A 19,767-nucleotide genomic window follows, 5' to 3' on the forward strand; every position below is an offset into this window, starting at 1 on the left:
TTAATAAAGTCCAGGAAGGAACCAGACAAACAGTTGCTACGTGTGAAGTGTATGAAGCACATCACATAAAACAGTGAGCCACAACAAAACCCAGATACATAAAAAAAACCAGTTAAATGAAAATGTAAAAATGCTGAGGCTGATTGCCCTGGTTTTCAGCTGGCAATCTGACCTAATTTAGGCATCTGAGAAGTCTGATGACAGAAAGTGACTGTTAGGAATGGCATGGCCAAGGCACACACTGATACAGCGACGCTAAAATGGGCCATGTTGCTTCAGGATTGTTACACAAGACAGAATTTCCATGGGCTGAAGGCTGTGGCTGGAGGACTGCATCATTAATCACATGATGAGGATGGTAAATGTGGTAGCAATGTGCTTGGGATAGAAAAATCAGCTGTGAGAGCAAACAGTATGGAAATAACAAAACCTTTCAAGTACCCCTAACCAAACAAGGAAAATGCACTCTGGCAATGTGTGTCTTCAGGCACATCAAACATGATTCCTTGCGGAAATAATCTGTTCAAGACCCAGTGAGGAGGCCCTCACAAGATGAGGATTAGCAGCTTTCGGCTCAGGCCATGGCCATTCTGAGTGTCCACAGCAGCAAGAGCACTCACCTGGGGTCTCCCCTTCCCAATCGAGGCACCAAAGAGCTTTGGTCTATAGATTATTGCAGATAAATTTCTACAACTTGAACTCTTTAACTGAGAATTTTTAGCAAATGGCAATCTTGAAACCTGTACTCTCATGAGGGCTTCCCTATCAGAAGGTTTTGGTTCTCTTTTTCACTCTGTTGTGGTGCCACAGATCGTGAAGGAGGATTGCTGCTGGAAGCTCCTTTGCTGGCAGACCCCTGATGCTTTGGCAGTGCCTGAGGTGTGATCCCAGCCACCACAGCAGCCACCTTCTCTTCTGAAACCCCAAGGATGCCCTCAGGTACCTGGGAGTAGAGACAGGATAGGCCTTTTGAAAACACAGCCTGCTGCCCAGCTCACAGTGAAGAAACATCAGTGCCAACTACTTTCTCACTTCTCTTTCTGAGAACAGTGGAGGTTATCTATTTTTTACTATTGCTTAGTTCCCAGCTCTGTTTTGGGACTCTGCTCATGCTTGCTCTTGAGAAGTTCAGGGGCTCAGAGCCTTCATGGGGTTTTCCCACAGAGCTGCCAAGACTCCATGTTCTCCCCAGCCCTGCTGAAGTCCTCTGGGACCTTGGCCCACTTTCTGCATGTGCACGGGGCATCCAGCCAGCATCTCTGTGTGGCATCAGCTCAGCAGAGGGGAGCCTGGTGGGGCATGACACATGAAGTCACTCGTGCTTGTGACAGCCACTGAGCACTGTGGCAGGGTTTAATGTGGTTTGGCAAGCAAATGAAGGAAAACGCCAGTGTTTTGAAGCTTTTTCAGGGAACTGAAAGAAACAGACTCGAGTCCTTTTTATTTCAACATCTGAGAAAGACTTTTATAAAAACCTAAAAGCAATACTTTTCAGGAGAGCAACTTTAGTTTCCTTTCTTCTTCTCTGTGTGTTTCTCTTATATTGCCTAATCATCATACAAATACACAGAGAAAGAGAGAGGAAGAAAAGGAAAGGAGTTTTAAGCTTTAAAATAGATCCATTTTCTTGAGAATTGTGGTTTAATAAAGGTTGTGCATTAAATTTTCATAAAAGAGCCTGGAAAAACAAAAGAAATTCTCAGAATCCCTTCTAGCCCCATCCATCCATCTGTCCATGCAGGTGAGCAAACCATAGTGCCAACACACTACAGATAAGAGTGCAGTGATAAAAGATGTTTCACCACACGCTGTGGGGAAAGTTTTTGACAAGTTGGGCCTAGCTTCTCAGTGTAGGTTCCTCTTTCCATTCTCTGAAATTCTTTTAAAAAAATTGCACACACAAAAAAACAACTTTCAAAAGCAGTTTCCTCAGTTCAGCCCTCCCTTCACTCCCACACTATCTCTACAGATGCTTCTTAGATGTACTATTAACTACATATAAAAGTTACTTGTGTTTGTACTGCGTAGGTTGATAGTTTTTAGAGCATTCTGTTACAGCATGATGTAAACTAACCTACACAAAACCCTCAAGGCTTGTCGTTTTTAGAGCATTCTGTTACAGCATGATGTAAACTAACCTACACAAAACCCTCAAGGCTTGTCTTTTAGTTTTGTTTACTTGTTTCTTTAATGTTAAAGAAATCCCTTTACCAAGACCAGCAGAAAGAGAAGACCTAGCCATTCACCAGCTCAAATTTATCCTTTCTTTTTAAAGGTTATAAAATCACAACAGGAAATATTTTGAAATGGTCACATCAATCACAAGACAGAGTACTTTTTAGTCTGAACAAGTGTTTATATAAGTCCTCTATTTTTAGGTCACATCACATGCCAACTTCTTGCCATTGCCATTTGTATTAATATAGTTTTTTCTGGCTTTTTCCCCCCATTTCTTTGCACACCTGATGCAAAGCAATATTTGGAAAATAAACTAATTTTGCCTTAAGTCCTCAGAAGACATCCAAATATTTTATGAATCAGTCCTTAGCAGTGGCATTCCTGACTAGTTTCCCTGTATGCTTCTGCAAAAGCAAACACAAACAACAGAGTTTGTCTCCTGCCAAAACCGTCAATGAGAATGTAGTAACTATACTTTGACCAGTATGTCAGTGGCCTGCCCACAATGCCACAATATCCAAAGCAATATGACTTTCTAGATTAGAGTCAGGAGCCTCCTTACTGAACTGTGTAAAGTGATCTGGCTCTCTAAAACCACTTCTGAAGCCCTGGGATGAAGTGGACCGAAGGCAGCACTCACAGTGAGCTTCCTCATTATCGTTCCTGCAGAGAGCCATGTCAATAAGGAGATGAAAATGTTAATGACTTCTTTGTATCTCTTTGTGAAAAGGCCTCCTTGCAATTTCGAGAGGTCGATGATTAAGAATCATGTGTCTTCTGAGGGCTGACTGGATTGGCAAGAGTTGGCAAGACTGTAGGTGTGTTCTTGGGGATGATAGGAGAATATCTTAAATTCCAGTGCTCTCTCTCACTTGCTCAATGACTTCTGAAGTCACTTTCCTAATCTCATATATTTTTTTCTTTAAATAATACTTATATTTTTTGCACAACTCAGTTACCTTGCTACTGATGGCTCAAGGCATATTAGTGTCTTGCTTTGAAAATGCTACAAGAATTATAAGGGGAACATTTAAAGTGGCTTTTGAAATTGAGCACTTCCTCGAACTTTAACTGATGATATAATGAGACTTCCTAAATCAATTAGCAAAATAAAATAAGTATTTCTTTAGAGCTAGTGGATTTTTTTTTTTGTATGAATTTTAATAATATAATCATATTCTAAGAGGAAAAATCTCCACAAACTGCAGGGTACTGTAAGATTCTCTGGTTCTCAAATGACTGAATGCCTCATATTGCAGAATCAATGTATTATTTTGTATACTGGATTTCTGATGTCTCGTTCTTGTTACTACTGAAGCAACAGTTCATCTGAAAAACCTGAAAACCAGGAAAAAGAATTTCTTTAGAAACTGGGTGTAAAAAGAGATTGTGGTTAGATTTGCTCAATCACAAAAAAAAAAAAAAGAAAGAAAAAAAGAAAAAGAGACACAGGAGAGCAGCAAGAACCTAGAGGAGTTAAGACAGATCTAAACCCACAGAGAGAGCCCAGTGCACCACCATCCATACCTACTCTGCCCCGGGTTGTAGAAATGAAAATTTTTACACCTGCCTGCCAAGGAGTTTCCATGGCCCTGTCTGAGATGATGAGTTTCCATGGCCCTATCCCCACCTCAACACCTCATTATTAGGCATTTTACCATGAAATACAGAAAATCAGGACACTGAGCAGTAAGAAAGCTAGACAGAAACACCTTAGTCTCTGAGAAAGCTTCAGAGGAAGTGTGAAACCCTCCACACCCTTTGTGGAGGATTTCAGGGAGATCTCTAGATGCAACCATGTATTACTCCTGAAGTTTCTGCTGCAGTGAGATGTTTGCCTCTGTCTTATCTCATAATACCCAGAAGTATCCATACCAGCCAAAAGAGTACACTTCCTAAATATCACACAATGGGGAAGTGGGAGATATGAATTTATTTCTCTCATCAGAGTGAGGAGATGTAAATCTACTCTCCCCACCCCCCCCATCAAGCAATAGGATTTTCTATTAGTTGATTCACAGAAAATATATAAATAACATTGAAATAGGAACTGCATTTTGGATGTCTTCTCCTCTCTAGCACTAAACAAACACAGAGTTTGTTTTTCTCACCTTTGGAATTTATGTCACAGTGGTACCATGCAACCTGGAACAAATTCAGCTGCAAGAGTAAAGACAACTTGTAGATAAATAACATTATGATTAATGAATTTCTGCAAGAATGCTTGGCTCCAATTAGGTCAGGTAAACATCCATGGTCTGTAGGGAGTGCCCTAAGTATCCACAGCACTAAAGGGCACAGGGCATTGACATCTTGCTTCCTTCTGTATCCCATGGAGGATGTAGTCCAATAAGTGTTTTGGCAGTTTATGGTTTACTAGGTTCCCAAACTGATGCAGAACAAGGAACAGTCTTCCTCCCACTCAACAACTGTGATTTCAGGCCTGCAGCCTGAGCTGGGTATGAGGATATATGGGCTTCCGAGAACTTAATGCTTGGGATATAATAGCACCTTTACCAAAAGCTGAGCAGCCGAAGACCTCAGTCTTGAGGTTTAGCACTGAGTGACAACAAAAGAGTATTTAGGTTCCTAAAGCCTTTTTCAGTGCTAGCATAAACATCAGAAATTGGAAATTCCATCTGTGATGGAAATTTTCTCCTTCAGTGTTGGGTTTCAGTGGATCCCAGCAAGTAGGTCAGGCACATGAACAGGCAGAGGCCTGATGCTAGAAATACAATGTGAGTCACAAATGCACATTTGCTTTGCTCTGCTTCCTGGGATTGTGCTCCTTTTGCAGAAGAACCTCATGCTCCTACCTAAATCATCCATTGGTGAGCATAGTGCCACAGTGGATGGATGGTCCTCATCCTCTATTGTAAGAATCAGAGGCAGTCAAATAAAAATACTTCCTTTTTCTGCTTTTATTGCAGTGCCAATTGCTTTTCTCTAGTTCAAGAACACTGGCAGATCTTCCAGAATGTACTGCCACTCAGTCAGTCTTCTAGATCATGGAGTTAAAATGTCGTGCTAAACTCTTTGAGAACGGATATCCTGTCCCAGCAGACTAGGAAAGACATTGAGCATAGAAAAGCTACCTAGCTCAACTGCACATTTTTGTACCACTCCCCAGGCAGAAATAAGGTGCTTGTGGAAGTGTGCGAGGGTGAGTTTGGTAGGTGTGTGTGATGCTTTCACTGCAAATCACCTGGCTGAGTGTTCATGTATCTTTTCCCCCTGTGACAGACAGGGGTGAAGTAGAGTTGTTTCCAGTTGAACAAAAATTCCTGACTTCCTGCATTGTTTAGATGGATGATCTCATGATGATGAGCTTCAGCCTACAGGGGCATAGGTATCTACTTGCTCTACACCTTGCTAAGATCCTTTACATATTCCCTTTTCCTGGCTGGAATGGGAGAAGAACAGTAGAAAGATCCCATACTTACACTGACTCCATTTTCTGCCAAGGGTGGCAATTACACAGGGAAATACCTAGGAAGCCAGGCCAGAGAAAAGGACTCCAGTGAGAATGAAAGCTGTGCTCATGGAGCTACAACAAGGCTCAGGCTGGCCTCAGAGCAAAGACCAACCCAATGTTTTATTAACAGAACAAGGCTCACAGGACATACATGGAGAAGATCACACACACCTTCTTGTGCCAGCACGAGACTGCAGATATATCTCTTGTAACATCCTGTCATTGCTGGCATGACCAACTCCTATCAGTGCCTATGGGGGTACATCACTGTGAAGGACAAGGTTTGAGGAAAGCAGCAGATGATCAAGTCATTTTCAGCATTGTGTGGTGACACTATGATGCTATCTGTGATGCAGGCTGTCAAAATAAAACTGTCAGAAGGATGAATGGGAAAACGACAAGTTTTTCAGTGGTGAAAGACTGACACCACCTCTCCCCCCACTCCCAGCAAACTCTTCAACTCTATCTTGCTGTTCTGACGAAAAGCTACCCTAAAGTTTGCTTGGCTTTCATAATCCCAGTTGGTTGGCAGGATGCACAGATCAATTTATTCATAGACTGGAAATGAAGAAGAAAAGCACATGTAGAGGTCCTCTATTAAAGAGTTAAGAGGAAGGGAGGAAAAATAAGGAAGTAGTGGTTGAAACAATCTGCTTTTAAGCAAAGAGAAAGGTTAAGAAATACTTGATAACATTTTAAACGGTGTATAAACAACACAGAAGAACCCCAAACTAGGTGTTTTTATTTTTTTTTCCTGGGGATGTGGGTGTTCATAACTAGTGGAAACTACAATGAGAACTTCAGAATTGGAAACACCACACTTTTAGCCAAAAAAACCCAAGCAGTTTTCTTACCCACCAGACCGAAACATGAAGTGAAGGGATTATTTCTAATAAGGAGAAGAGAGGCTGGTTTCCAACCCATTTCAGTGTAGAGTAGCACAATTTTTTTCTATCTAGTTATTTAATTTAAGAATGAGTGGATCAAAAGTATATAAAACAGAACAAGCACATTAAAACCCTTCGTGATGTTTACCACAAAGGACACCGAGACTGTCAGTGTCAAAAAGATATATACAAACTGATTTGCAAACAGCATTGACATACTCTGTAACTCTGATCTGAGAATGCTCTGTTGGCTTTTAAAAAATTGTACCATATTTGGCTGTTTCTCCACTGGGGAAATACTCTTATCATTTATCATGGTCAACAGTAGTAATTCAGCAGCAGCACAATCTTTGTTGCCCTAACATATAAAAAAATTAATGCATAAGGCATGTTGCAGATGTATTCAAAAAAGTGCTGCCATTTGCAATTGTCTGTATGTAGGGCCTTGCCAAAATCTGACATAATTTCTCACCACTGTGAGTTGTTGTGGAAAGGATCTAGATTAAGGATGGTTGAGAACTAATTAATTTCATAAGTGAAATAAATGTGAATAAAATAAATATAAAATAAGTAGATAAAATTGAAAACATTTCATTTTGATGTTCGAAACCATTTAGAAGTTTAATTACTGCAAGCTTAACCTTCTCCTTCTGTATAATCCCATTTAAATCTGAGCATGAAACAGTAAGACAGTCTGCAAGATATTTATTTACCAGAACTACTGTGAGTTATTTATCTTTGATGCCTTTGATGGCCACACATCAAGAGACTTAAGCTTTGGCTCAGATCTGAAAAAAGGAAATAAGCCCCCACAAGTCTCTACAGCACATTTCTCTGGAGGAGAGCACTGAGACAATAATGTTCATGCAGAAAGCTCAGCCTGAACCTATTGTCTCCCTCCCAGAAGAAAGTGAAGGGGCACAGTGACACTGCGCTGCAGAAATGGAAGCTGAGGGCAAGGGCTCAGTGGAGCACACCAGAGATAACAGAGAGAACCTACACTGAGATGCTGGGCCAGGCAATTCTTTCTCTGAGTCAGTCCATGAATGCTATTCCCAGAATAGCAACTGGGCTGCTTGGACTTAGAAGTGAAACACTGATATTTCAGTACACTTTCTTACCAGACAAATGAAGCCTGTGGGTGAGCATGTAGCCTCATCTGTAGGGGAAGGATGTAATACAGGACAATCCAGATGGGAATGACCTGGGCAACTGTCAGCCAGAACAGGTATCACACACTTGTTCACTTTATCCTTAGCATAGAAGCAAGAATGTAAATAAAACCCAGAGAGCCACTGAGCCCAGCTGCTGTCCAGCTTTGTTTGAAAAGGATCTTTGGCCTATATACATGAGCCTATATTTCTCCTCTCTCTTTTTTCTCAAAAAATGTGAATTGGCTGGATGAAAGCCTGGAATTCAGACATTTATTATTCCACCTAATTTTTTTTAGCTCCTTTCCCTGATTAGTGCAACTGCATATGGTTTTCTGTGTGTAATGGCCATAATAACTCAGGAGAAGTTTGCAGATGTGTGCAATGGCAATAAGGATAATATTCATTATATATTATTTCACTGTAAGTCATAGTAAGAAAATAGACCAGTGTTTTCTACTGTTTACAGAGCCACTGGATCCACACATGTTGGTGTTATCTCCCCTTGCAGGGCAGTATCATTGTTTCATCCTAGACAAAAGTATTTCTTGTGGATACAAATATCAGTCTGCAAATCTTGCACCAAATCCTGCTTGACCCAACATGTGACAGACCTAGTTTATGAATGAACCATATATTTATCCTTCATTGAAGGAAGTGAAAGCATCTAGCATTCAGTCCTCTTAGGCCCATAGCTGGACACCAAAATATTTTTAATATATAAGCATGGCTTTATTTCTAATATCTGGCACACTTTAAATTTCTGGCTGGTTCTTTGTGAACATACCCCTTCTGATTTCCTTTGAATTTACTAGAAAAGTTTACGCTGATGATACATGGAGAGCGTGAACTTTTTTACTCTGCTGTCGCAGGTATGGGCAAGGGAGCATTTACAGCTCCTGTAGAACATTAGTGTGAACAACAAAATTGTTGGAAATGGCAAGCTGCAACACTGAGGTTTTAATTTCAAACTTGAGAAAGTCAAATCGCCAGGTGACCATGAGCACTTTTGAATATGGCAAAGATTTTCAGTTTTGTGGCCCTTTACAGCAAGAAGGACATTGAGGTGCTGGAGAATGTACAGAGAAGGACAATGGAGCCTGGAGCACAAGAACAGCTGGGGGTGCTGGGCGTGTTGAGTCTGAAGGAAAGAGGAGACCTTATCACTTTCTACAAGCACCTGAAAGGAGGTTGGAGCGGGGTGGGGGTTCCTCTCTTCTCCCAGGTAACAACTGCAGGAAAAAAGGAAATGGACTCAGGTTGGCCTGTAAACCCAGGGGAGATTTAGACTGAATAATAGGAAAATTCCTTCACAGAAAGGGTTGCCAGGCATTGGAACAGGCTGCCCAGGGAAATAGTGGAGTCACCATTCCTGGAGGTAATTAAAAGATGTGTGGATGTGACACTTCAGGACATGGCTTAGTGGCAGACTTGGCAGTGCTGGGTTCAGGGTTGGACTTGATGACTTTGAGGGTCTTCTCCAACCTAAAGGATTCTGTTTCTGACCACCTCTTTTTCCTTCTACACTCATGACTACAGTAGGCCCAAACACAAGTTGAAGCAGTCAGAAAAACAGGCACAACCGAAGGAACTGATTTTTCTCTAATATGATTGATTCCTTTCTCTCTCTGCTCTCCCCTGCTAACTGACACAGCAAAAGTCTTTCCACATGCTGGTGCTCCACATTTATCAAAGTGATTCCCAGGCACTGCTGGGAGAGTTTGCAGTTGTTTTTTGTAGTACTGCAGCAACAAAAACTGGGAAGTGCTGAGAATCTACCCGACTCAGTGTAAACATCTCCAAGCCTAAGGTAGATCAATCATATTTGTTAATGATATAGGTACTGTCTCTGATCTCTTCCCCTCTCATGAGGGGATAATTATGTACTCAACCCACAAACATTACCAGAACAGACATGTGAGTTGAGCAAACCTATCAGCTTACTATAACACGTAAAACTGTGCCATGCCCTGTTTCTCAGAGAAGAGGTGTTGGTAGAAAACATTTCATTTAAAAAGCTCAAATTTTTTTCTCACAACTATATATGGTTTTAAATGTCAAACATTTAACATGCATTTCACCATGAAAAACCTCAGTGATGAGTTTGTGAGGCTATTTTATCCACCAGCACTGGATAAAGATTTTAAGATTATGTATCTGCACTGCTGAGAATTGCTGAGCTTGCAAATGCCAAACACCTAACAGGAAACTTCATTCTTCATTCTCTTAGAGGTGTTAAAGACATATTTATGCCCCATGGGAAAAATGGGTGATCAAGAAGGCGCATCTTCATGTGAAAGACTGGGTTCCAGTGATTTTCTGTGACAGGGATATACAGATTTAGGTCACAAATCAGGCTGATAAGGAGATGTATGCAATGTGCAAGGCAGTGTTTATCTTGCTTCTGGTTTAACTCAGTCTCACATTCATGCGCTAGCAGCGAGCTTCTGTTAGCTGCAGTCATGGATAGGTTGCAAACTTTTTGACTAACTATGTATTTGTAAAGACCCCAGCAGCTCTGATCTGTGCACTGAGGATTTAAACACTGTGTAACTGAGATCAGCAGTTTTGCAGAGACGTGACTGAGGGGAAGAGAAGTCCCTTATGAAAATGTCATGCCTTTTCCTTCCATGTTGATATGCTCACAATGCCCATTCATCTCAGGAAGGTTACTGTTCTGGCAGCCTGAATAAATAAACAACTGAAGATCTTGAGAGCCAGAATTTCACCAGCAGGTTCCCCTGGTTGCTTTTTAGCTGAATGATCCTACTAGTGAAGTGGTGTAAGTCAACAGGCTGAAGACAGGAAATCAGCCAAGATTCTCTATCTCTAACTGAACTCAATCAGTTGCCAAAATCTCTACAGGTCACAAGCTTGAAAATGGACATGTTTAAGCTTGCCTTTTTCCACTTGATTTCTGTTGGAACCAATGCCTTCCCAGCAATTTTCCAAAGACCCTATCAGAAAATTTTTTCTCCTGATTGTTCAATAAATGACGCCCTATGTAAAATGCACCGTTCAAATTCTTGTCCTAAATACTAAATAAACTATTTTTGGGCATTTTTATGACATCCAGTGTTATAGCATCAAAGTGCTTCAGAAACACCTACAAATTTCTTATTTGCAGCCTTCCTCTAATATAAGTATTTTTTAACCCCATATTACAAAGAGGAATGTGAGGAATGAAGGGCCTGATTTCTAGGAGCAGGACCTGATTTCTAAGAGCATTTGGCATTAAATAAAATGTTACTGTTTCAAAACTGCATTTCTATTGACCATACCTGGATTTTTGAGTACTCAGTACTCTCTGCAAGTCAGATTCAGATATCTTTTAATAAGCATTTGAAAATTAGGAACTCAGAGTTGGTGCCTGTTTCTGAAAGCTTAACCCCTTGAAACAGACTTTCAAGCTCTGTAAGATAAGCATCACATGGGTGGAAGGATGAAGGCACCAGTGAAGGCCTTGGTGTCTCAGAATGGGATCTGTAATAGTCAGAAAAATTATAAGGAACAGTGTTAAGTCAGCACACTTCACATGCCACACATATAGATCATCTGGTGAGGACAGAGAATAAGCCATAAAAACATGAAAATTTGGGGGTAAAAATAGTAATTCTCACACATCATACTCTCACAGGAAACATATAGGGAGACCTTGAACCTCTTTGCCAAAGTTCCTTCTGTTAAAATTCTCTGTTGCCTTCTCTTTCTGGGCCCCAAATATAATTTACTACAATTTTTTAAGATGGTTGATAGAAGAAAAACGCTTCCCTTCCCTGTCTGAACAATAATGCAGTGGTTAATTTCAGCAAATAGATGCCTTAAGCTGCCCTCCAAGTCTGACCATGGGAGTTAGATTTTCTGAGGTGGAGATTGCTTTAGCCACAAAGCTTCTGGTTACCACCCATCTTTCACATCAGAGATGCACACTAGAAAATTATTAACAACAGCTCAGGAAAAGATGAAAACACCATGAAGGAGGGCAAGAGATTCTAAAGGCAGCCATCAAGTAAGTGCACATGGCCTGGAATCTAGCTTTAGTTTGGCCTTTGGAGTTATCCAGTGATTACTGTGAAACTGTCTCTGAAGACAAGACTAGAGATAAGATCTTTAGCCTTCCAGCTGAATGGTATTTCAGGCTTCTGGCCTCTTTTATCCTCTTTTGCTTGCTGTTCCAGCTTCTGCTGGCTGGGTGCAATTCTGCCCAGTCCATAGGTTTAGCACACTACCTAGGAGGGAGGTGGATAAGACTTTAAATACTTTCCAAAGAACAGAGTTGAATGTGCACACTCTTTCTCCTAGGAGCATGCTCTAGAAGAGGAGTTACACTATTTCCTACTCTTTGACCTTTTTAAAAGCAAGTACCTGCATATGTAAAGAAGAAACAGTTTCACTGACATTCTTTAAGCGTTCTCCTTGGTGGCACCGGACCAGCTTTCTCAGATCTGCCAAAATCCATTTGTTCTTATAATTGCTAATGGATATCTTCTCTATTTTTCTCTCTAAGTATCTTAAATACTGCTATCTTGTGTTAGAAGAAGCAACTACTATGGTATAATTCCCCAGAAGTCAGAGGCTGCATCAGAATTTTCCCTGTTCAGAGCTGAAGCTCTGAAGTTCCATCCTAGCTCCATTTCAGGCATTTCACACGTATCCTTTTCTTAAAAAGGTGCCCTTTTTGTGACCATCACAAAAGCTTTTATCAGCATCCTCTCCCAGGCAGAATTAGTGGCAGAATCATATTTCCCAGAACATTACACAGTCACTAAAATCACAAAGCCGGTTTGCTTTTTCCTGTAGTTCTACATCTCAGTCAGAATATGTCCTCCAGCAGCAAGTAGATGAGAGCTGAGCAATGAGACAGGAAATGGTCTCCCACTAAACAGGTTGTTCATTGATTTTTTTTTGTGCTGCATTATTATTCTGTAATATTTACCCTTAGGACTCTGAGGAGTATACAACCTGCACAAGGAAGATTTTACTACATGTAAAGCATGTCAATATTAGTAAATTTAACACTGTCAAAACAGTGCTCAGATCACAAAATTCAACTGCTGGGCTGTTACAGTTCTGGCATGGTTTTGTCTCACATCAGCTAATGCTGCCTCAAACAACTCTGAGCCACAATCAACTTCTTGTATAGTTCAGGAGCTATGACAGACAAAAGACCATCCCAGAAAAAGAACTTTGGATGCAGCCATCATGTTATAGAGGCTGAAAACAGTTATTACATGTGTGTCAAATATGCTAAACATCAGGATATGACTGGTCCTAGCAAATGAAGTGGAAAGTTACTGCTGGGTAAAAGCATATTCTGTGTAATGTAATTTTCTGCTGGGTAAAATAATTTTCTGTAACCCACTAGAGGGTGCGGGCACACCTGTGCTGCCTCCAAGATTTACTTCTATGTTTCTGAGACCTGGATATTTCAGGGGTTTCTCCAGAGTATTTGGGGGAAAGACCTGAAAGAATCACACCTTGCTGTCCTCTACAAATCCACTTTGATCATGATCAGCATGTAACCCAAAGTCTCTCTTCCTCCTGTTAACTGCTCTCCAGATCCCACCCTCTGTCCTCATCGACCCCAAGTTTGTACTACCAGTTTTCCTTCCTTTGGTCTCATCCTCACCATTTCACTGCTGACTTATCCACAGTTTCCCACCCTATCTCTCACCACTGCCTGTGTTTCAGGGGGATTTCCCTTTGATCCCTGCACTGCTTGACTCTCTCAAGGTGAAGCAACAAAAGTACAAAAGGCTTTCGACTCTCACAGCTTTCGACTGCTGAACGATTGTAGCCCTAAAGTGGCGTCTATTCAGTGTGCACACTGAATTCAGGATTCTGGAGACCAGGATTTCAATTGTTCATGATTTAGTGAGTCTCAAAGACCAATCATGTTTTTAGAAGGTGAGGAGGCAGGGAAGAAAGAAAAAATCCTAACAAGATTATTTCTGCCTTTGTGCTTACTCACCTACTCAAAGCTTGTGTTCCTGAATATTCCCTTATTGCCTCAGCAATTGCCTCATACAGCTAAACTCTGCATGCAACATCCTGCCAAAGAAAATGCAAAACTTTTCATCTTAAATGTTGACCAGACTTACAAGCAGCTCCCTAAGGAATTTGTCTCGCCATCTCACTGCTGATGTTTCCGTGCTGCAGCAGATCAGATTTCCTCTATGAGTAAGATCTGCAGAAAGGAACAAACAAGAAATCTTTTAAGGAAAAAAAAAGAAAAAAAATAAAGAAGAAGAGGACATATCTCAAGGTAATTACAAACAGTGACAGTGACAAGCACTGATAATATTTTCTATTTTCTTTCACAGCCTTAAAAATATGGTTCACTAGCTGTAAAACATACCTGTGCAGGACTACTAATGCTTCAGAATATAGACATCTAAAGATGAAGAGAAGATAAAAGAGCACATACTTCTTGGTTTGCTATTTTCCCTTCTCATTTGTGCAGATGTGAATCAGGTGCAGGGTATCTCAAAGTAAGGATCCCTAGCTGCTTCTTCATAACCATAGCAAGGTGTAATTTCTGTTCTTATTTTAAGATTTAGTCAGCAGTTGGGCAAGCAAGGATTTTCAATTCACCAGCTGCTGAGCCTGATTTTTTCATGCAGTAGTGTGAAAATATGACAAACATGTGCAGCTCTCGTTGACCAAACTTACAGATCCTTGGCCCCAGCCTGAGCAACTCTTAAACCCTCAACAGTCTTGTGCAAAAATGGAGAATCTCTCTGTTACGATATCAATGACAGCTAAAACCCAGTATTTAATTATTGAGCTGTTGCATGAAGCATACAAAGAATTTTCTCTCTCTTTCTCTGATATTTAGCTTTAGTTAAATATTCATCAACACTGAAAAATAAGATTAACAATGGAAAATTTTGGTAAGGATAGAAGGCTTCCAATCAAAAATATAGGAAAAGAGACTGGATCAAACTGACATTATCTGGTTCAGAGATGCAGAAAATTAATCCTGTGGGATATTTCTGATTGATTAGCAACTAAATTTCGACAAAAATTGGATTATATTACCCATTTAAAACCTATTTTAAGTAACAACCTTAACTCTCAGGCTGAGTCCCTCTCAGATTTCCTGTCTATAAATAGTAAGCCCAAGAGGAACACCAGCTTGACTTTCCCATTTGAGAGCTGTCAGTAAGAATAATCAAGCCAAAACAACAATCCCACAGACATTTAATTATAAATAGAGCTCATTTCATCCAGGAATTCTGGAGGCAGTAGTCAAGGTCCAAACTGTAATGCATTTCTGTAATGTCACTTTTCAGAGGAGAGCTACATTTTCAAGCTCCTTTTTCATGCTGTGAAGAGCATGGAACCAGTGTCAATAAATATGCCTGATAAGGAAACCTCCCTTCTGTCCAACTGAAAGCTTTGCAAACATTAGTTGTCAGCAGCGAACCTCCCTGAACTTCTGTTTCAAAATGAGTTTTTACCTGGAAATTGTGCAAATGTGAAGTTTGTAAGTGGCAATACAAGTGCACAACACCAGCACGTATTTTAGACACGTGGTGACAGTCTTGTTGTGCCTTCATTTCTGAGCAGGGCAGGGGAGTCTACCACAAAGCAAATTGTTGTGGCTGAGTTGTGTCTGGGTCTCTCCCTTCTTGCCGCTTGACCAGAACAGCAGTTACTGTGGCAGACCAAAGCTGCCATACAATGAATCACCTTTCTGCTGTTTGTTTTCAGTGCTGTTACACGTAACCACTGCACATAACATGCTGCACCCTCCGACAGAGGAGTGCACCCTTCTCCCACATCAAACAAAGATACTGATGCTGAAAGAGGGCACCGAGAGCAAACATTTCAAATCACCTGAGCTGGCCTTTTCTGCACTAACAGTCATCAGTGAAAGCCTAATTATCTGCATGGGCAGATGCATCTGAGTTGAACGCAAACCCACGCTGTAAGACAGAAGGTGAACACACAAGCAGTGAGTAGGATGCTGGTTGGTGACAGGGAATGCCTGGGTTCTCTTTGCTCTTCCCACACAAAGCTGCTGAGCACTTTCCCTTGAGCTGTGCCTATTCAGTAACTGGGAAACGTGACTGCAGAACTGTAGGCACACCTCAGCCACCTTTCCTTTAGAAAACCATGGCACAGGCTGCAAGAATTTACCAACTAAGGCCATACAGACCCCCAAGGAACAGCAAATTGCTTAGCACTGATGTTCCAACTAAGACTCAGGCTGATGCAAGTGCTTCTACCCCTGCCATAGCCTCTTCCCTAGCAGAAGGGGGACATGCTCTCTGGTTGTTTCTAAACTGACACAGCTGTTCGCAAGGGAAGACTGGGGCTCTTGATCAGATTGCCTGCACAGGGCAGCTGCAAAAACCAGGGCACAAGTCTAGCACCAGCTGAGATTCATATTAAGTCCCCATCTGTAGATGCAGTGACAAAACTTCACGTGGATCATTGGGTCTGTTGAGCGTGAAATTCATTACACAAGTCCAATTGCTACTCTATCAGCAGTTTCACAAGTAAAGTGGAAATTATTTAGGAATTAAGTCCCAACAGGGATGGAAATTTTGTGTCTGAATCAAACCAATGCTGCTAAAAGTCCTAACTAGATTCGCCTGACTACTATGCATAAAATCCAGAAAGCGTTCACACCAAACATTCAAGGAGTCAACATCCAAACATTAAAACTGATAACAAGCAAAGACTTAAAAACCTGCAAATGCAAAAAAACCCCTGAGTCTTTAAAAAAACCCACAAATGCCATACCAGTGTATGATTTTACTCAGGGATCAGCATGGCACATACAATTTCCCTTTCTGTATGGTGACACAATGACAGCATATTATTACAATAACTTCCCCACAGATGACTATTTTATACTCGTTTCTGAACTATTAAACAAAATAAAAAGGTTTTCACACAAATAATCCCTCTGCTTGTCTATTAAGAAGCAACAAATGCCATGTGCTAAAGTGCACTCTCTTGTGGAACTTTCTTCTGGTGCCTGTCTGTCTGAGTTCAGCTTTTATGCATCAAAAGACCCTGATGAAATTGTATCATTTTATGATATTGTTCCACAGTCACTTGTGTGTGTGTGTTGGGCTGCTGCAAACTGCCGGAGCGGTCTCAGGATGAGTACAGTACATGACTCTGCAATAGCTAAAGCTAGATATCAGCTCCAGATTTACAACTAAAATTGGTACAAAACTATCTGGGTTTGATTTTTTCTCTTCTGTCCCCAATATGTAGAAGCTCATTCTTCCTCTTTTTAAAATCAGAGTTGAAAACTATGATTTTTACTACTCTCCTCACTAAAGCAAACTGTATCTGAGAACCCCTTATTTTCTTAGTGGTTCCTGCAGAGTGAACTCCTTAAAATTTGTGATGCATTTTCTTTCTCTTTTACTGCAGTATTTGCTGTAATAATTCTGACTTCTAAATATGTGCAGCATAATTTCTTAACTATATTTGCTCCATTATTAAGCCATACAGTTCTACATTTATTTCTACAGCTCACAGTCATCTGGCATAAGAGACACATGTACTTCTTGAATTGCAATGAACTTCATTCTCACTTCAGATGTAAATAATAGGAGGGAGAAAAATCAGTCTTGACTGAGTCTGGCTCCTCTGAAAAACTATTATGAATAAACAATCAAGAAGTGAAAAGCTGTACTCCTTACCTGGGCTGAGAAGTACAGTGCACCTTGAAAGCCTCTTAAATGACACCGAAGAAATAGAAATAGTTGAAAGTTTTTACTCATCCAACCAGACTCAGGAAATGACTATTTTGAAACTATTAACTCCTTCCTTACTTCAAAGTCTTTCAAGCACAGTTCCACTGCAGTTTGCAGAATGCTTTGCTCTACACATGATGTTTCACACTGAGAAAATGCAGGTGGACTGAGGAGAAGACTCTGATCACCTCTGTGAAAGAGAAGAACTGCTGCATAACTGTGACAAAGTACAATTTACTGTTGAGTGACACCTATGTAATGAAATGCTAAAATGACCTAGAGTAATGGCTTAACCTCCCAGCTCTCATTTACAGAATAGGTTTAGAGCAGTGGAGCAACATTCTCATCATGAATTCAGTGTTGTGGTGCCCAAGAGAGCAAGGTAAAAACCGAGTTTGTTTGAAGGAGTGGCATCCATTGCAGCCTGGACAAGCATTTCATATACATATGGTGTATGATACTTTTATACACAAAGGGTCTCCAGCTGAAAGTCAGGTATCCCAGACTATCAGGAGTCAGTCCTCTGTGTCCCTCTGTTCCTAAAAACCTGTTTTCCTTGCCTGAATGTATATGTTTGACTAAAAGGCATTTCTGAGACTGAGCTTGTAAACACCCACTAGCCTGAAAGCTATTAAAGGCCAGCTGCCACAAGAGCACAAGCTGCTTCTGGGGAGTGGACACCTCCATACAGAACCCAAGCTGGCACCTGGGCTTCTAAGCCTGTGGAGAGAGCTCATGTTGGGGTTTTCTGAGACAGGGATGGGATTATCTTGCCTAGCTCTGGGCATCAGATGTCTACACCAGTTTGTCATTCAAAGCACTCTTGAATATACGCAGTGGAAAGAAAAAGACCTTTGCAAGACTCTTTAACTGGGAATTTTAACACCCAAATAAGAGTTCTTCTGTTTTATATATATATATATATATATATATATATATATATATATATGCTTGCATGATTTTTAATGCAATCAAGATATTATAAAAACTACAAAAAATCCTTATTCTCTGCAATTCTCTTCTTCATGACCATAGCAAACTTAAAAGTTAAGTTTTAATGATTATTTCCAGAAACAAAGACTCCAGAGGCATGCTCCCACAAGACACTGACGAGGCTGCTCTGCACTTGAAGTTTATCTTCTTGCAGTACTCCACAAAAAGAATGAGGATGCTCAAGGTTCTAGATCTGAGCAGGCACTTAGTGCTGTCTTGGAATGGAGGACAAAAGATTTGTGTGACTTTTCAAACTATAGCTATTGATGCTGTAGCTTCATCTACAGAAACACCAGGGCATTTTGATTTGAAGACGGTTACAGGATGGGGACTCAAGTTCTTGCTTTAACTCCTCTCACTTCCACATATAAAAAATTGAAACCAACTGTCAGTATTCTCACCATGAGCCCACAGGTAAACAGGAAGGAGTTTCAGTCTTATAGCTTCAAAGAGTACAAAATATATTAAATTGAACCCCCTAAAAACTCCTCCAAAAAATGAGATTAGATTTGCTACTTTGGTTGTTATGTTTTTCAACAATCTTCTTTTAGTTCAAATATAGCAGGCTAGAAATAGAGCTTTTTATTTTCAACTTTTTGATCCTTAAGGCTACAAATAATTAATATTCTGCAACTCTTAATTCACTACAATTTTTAAAGAAGCTTTCCTCTCTAAAACTGGGGAAAGAAACTTTCAGAATAAAAAGACCCAGCATGTACTTTTGGCAAAAAACCATAAAATTCTACAGTCCTGAAGTGTTATAATGAATATATTATTAATTAATGCTACAGTACAATGCACTGTGATATATCATAACATAGTATAATGAAAAGAAAATTATTTAATAAATAAACATACTACTTCTACAAGGTAATCAATTTGATGATGTTCATTTGGCCATGCTAAAATTTCCTCAGAAAGCAATTAAGTGCTAAGAAAGCATTCCTCTAAAGTCTGGTCATGTCTTTCAGAATGATTATGAGAAAGAGTGTGAATATTTATGGGTGAGTTTCCTTTGGTAGAGTCCACATTTAGCTTCTCACTGAGCTCAGCAGACTCTGGAGTTCACTTTGAGAGTCTTCCCTGGAGCTGTTTCAAGCAGTCTATGAGTATTTGGGATCCTGTCTTTATTGGTAAAATACCTGCAGTTCAACTGTGTTCTCCTGGGAGACAGGGACATGACTTTTGTGTAAGATATTTTAGACTAGTCTGGTGGCATTTTAGACTTTTTTTTTTTTTTTAGTGATGTTAGAAAGCTCCTCAATATCTTTCCAGTGCAGAGGTCTTCCTCTACAGTCAATCTGCAACAGTCTTGAGGTTGACCTGAATGTGCCTCTGGTTTCTGGAGCCTGGAGGAA

General features: G+C 40.4%; 1 protein-coding gene across 1 annotated transcript in view; it reads right to left on the bottom strand.

The window, feature by feature from the left end:
• The window catches only part of P2RY8 (P2Y receptor family member 8), a 30,548-nt gene extending 13,136 nt beyond the window's left edge, over positions 1 to 17,412 (bottom strand). Inside the window, exons 1-2 of the mRNA XM_064716321.1 lie at positions 17,363 to 17,412; positions 13,793 to 13,878 (exon numbers count right to left, since the gene is read on the bottom strand). The gene's annotated coding sequence lies outside the window, so the exon portion shown is untranslated. The remainder of the gene's footprint in view (positions 1 to 13,792; positions 13,879 to 17,362) is intronic.
• Positions 17,413 to 19,767: the final 2,355 nt, after the last annotated feature.

The sequence above is a fragment of the Zonotrichia leucophrys genome, chromosome 1 (assembly GCF_028769735.1).
Source record: "Zonotrichia leucophrys gambelii isolate GWCS_2022_RI chromosome 1, RI_Zleu_2.0, whole genome shotgun sequence".
NCBI lineage: Eukaryota > Metazoa > Chordata > Aves > Passeriformes > Passerellidae > Zonotrichia > Zonotrichia leucophrys.